Source organism: Notamacropus eugenii, chromosome 2, assembly GCF_028372415.1.
Source record: "Notamacropus eugenii isolate mMacEug1 chromosome 2, mMacEug1.pri_v2, whole genome shotgun sequence".
Lineage (NCBI taxonomy): Eukaryota > Metazoa > Chordata > Mammalia > Diprotodontia > Macropodidae > Notamacropus > Notamacropus eugenii.
Window position 1 is genome coordinate 383,059,347 of NC_092873.1, and position 2,668 is coordinate 383,062,014.

Sequence of the window (2,668 nt, forward strand, 5' to 3'; positions counted from 1 at the left end):
TTTCTCTACCTCAGGGCTTCTGGCGATGTATTTTTTTCTTCAGCTATAAAGATTGAGGCAGAATGCTATATTTGTGCTTAAATGTTATGATTTTTTGCTGAGCTATTGCAATTAACTCATGATTTAAATTCAATCCCATAAAGTAGTAAAGAATGGAGCAACATGGCCTAAGAGGCCACTATAATCTGCCACTCTAAAAATCAGCTAATTATTATAATAGGATGCAGCTTATTAAATATACAGAGGGAAAGAATGCAGGAAAAAGAGGGTGGAGATAATATCTATGGGCCAACTGCATCCCCACAGGTACACCTACAACCACCAATGCTATACTTGCTTTTTAGTAGAGAAATAATAAGAAACAGAAATAATTAGAACAGAAAAACCTAAATTTACAGTGGTGAGTCCCTCCAAAGGAGTGAAAGAGAGAAAAAACAATAGGGGATAAAATATGCTGAAGTAAAGGACTACTTAGAAGAAGAGAAGCAAACAAAGTAATAAAATTAAAGAGACACATGATTTCTATACAAACAAAATGCATTGGTCTTGAAAACTATTCACAGACAAATTAACAAAAACAAATCTCACAGAAGAAGATGATATATCAAAAAGTGGAGCACCAGAATATGAGAAATAGTAAATGAAGTTTCCCTCTATCTTCTGTATGCTGTGACAACTAAATATGAATTGAAAGAATCCAATGATCACCTTGAGGAAAACTAAACCAAAACCAAAACTCTGTGGTTCAAACTCCAAGACACACAATAGTTAAATTTCATAATTCCAATAACAAACAACAAATTCTGAGAATTCAATTCCTAAAAAAATAAATTCTGAAGGCACATTGTAGGAAGATATTGAAAGGAAAAGAAAGAAAATTTGAGCAATACACAGTAGGGAATGTTGAAAGGAATGAACTGATATTTCTGAAAAGCAAGAAGGCTCATGTTACAATTGGAATGCTATAACTTGCCAACTGAAGTCCAATCATTAAAGAAAAAACATGGAACTTCATTTAATATGAGGTATTTGAAGCATTCCTACAAGGGGGTTAAGAGAAGGAAACAAATTTAAGCACATTTTCTGATTTTTAAACACATCAAATAACCAAAATGTAATAAATTTCAATAAATATGCCTACCAAGGAATGAATTAGTACTGAAATAAATTATCTAATCTCTAGTGAATGATAAAAGTAATCTAGAAAGAGAATAGAAACTTTTATTAGATTAAACATCAACAATAACAAAGGTACCATGAAGAGATTTATTTCTGCACAATAGAATAAAGATGAAAGCATAACTGAAAGACAGAAACGGAGACAGAGAAGGTCTAAAATGTTACAGAGGAAATTCCAGAATTCAATTGAATAAGTGAGTCAATACATTTTCTGGGATTAAATTGCTAATGGCTAAACAAGTTGTGATATATGAATGGAGTGAAATCTTTTTGTGCCACTGGAAATGATAAAATAGATAATTTCAGCTCTAAATGACTATTGATTAGAGAAATACAAATTAACTGTGACAGTATAATATTTCTAGAAGTTTTATTTTGGGATCTCTTTTAGGAGGTGATTGGTGGATTCTTCAATATCCATTTTACCGTTTTTCTTCAAGAATATCAGGGCAGTTTTCCTTGATAGATTCATGAAAGATGGTGTCTAGGGAGGCAAGATAGTGGAGTGAGAGCAACTAATCACCTAAGCTCTAAGACAAACTCTTTCAGATACCTCTAAAAAGAGAATTTGAATAGATTTTGGAGGGGTAGAACCCAATAGGACACAGAATGTTGCAGATTTCCAACCGAGGACAGACTGGAAGGTCAACAAGAGAGATTTGCTGCAAAGGGCTAGAAGAGCACACAGTATACAGCATACTGACTGTGCCAGTGCAGCATGGCAGGGCCAAGCAGTAAACCCCGGGTGATCTGAATCTGCAGATATGTTACAGATTCTCAAAGATATCAGCTCAGGACAGGAGTCCAGTGGAACCAAGGGAGAGAGAAACAGAGAACCTCAGGTAATTGCAGTAGTCACTCCTGAGACTATCAGCCTGCAAATTAAATATCTGTAACTCACGTACTGGAACTTCCAGGAGCCAAGATGGTGGAGTGATAGATAATTGCTCTCTTCCCACCTTGCTTACCTTGAAGAGCCTAGAGAATATTTCCCCAGAAAAAATCCTGCAACAGTGGCATCAGCTGAAATGGTAAACTGTCTCTTAGACAATGAGACTAGAAAAATCACTAAGGAGGGTCCCTCTTGCTGTGCCTGAAGGGGATCAGTGCAGGCCCACAGCTGTCCCAGAAGGCCCCACTTCAGCAAACCATTAGAATACTCAGAGTCCCGTGTGAGGGACTTGTTAGATTGCCAACACCAAAAACTGCCAACACCAAAAACCAAGGCATGCCTCAGCACCCCAGAGGAATTGGGAAGACACTAGGGCAGATAGGTTCACCAGCCACTGAGACTGTCTGTGCTCTAGCTCAGCAGAGGAGAACTCCTGTGACTGGATCAGCTCCTCTCCACACTTAACACCAATAGCTCTATGGTAACTCTGGGGAAACACCAAAAGACTTCACCTTGCCTCTGCTTTCCAACACCAGCCAGCTCAGTGCCAGGTAAGCTGCAACATTTTGGCTTCTAGCTGAAAGAACCAGAGGCTAC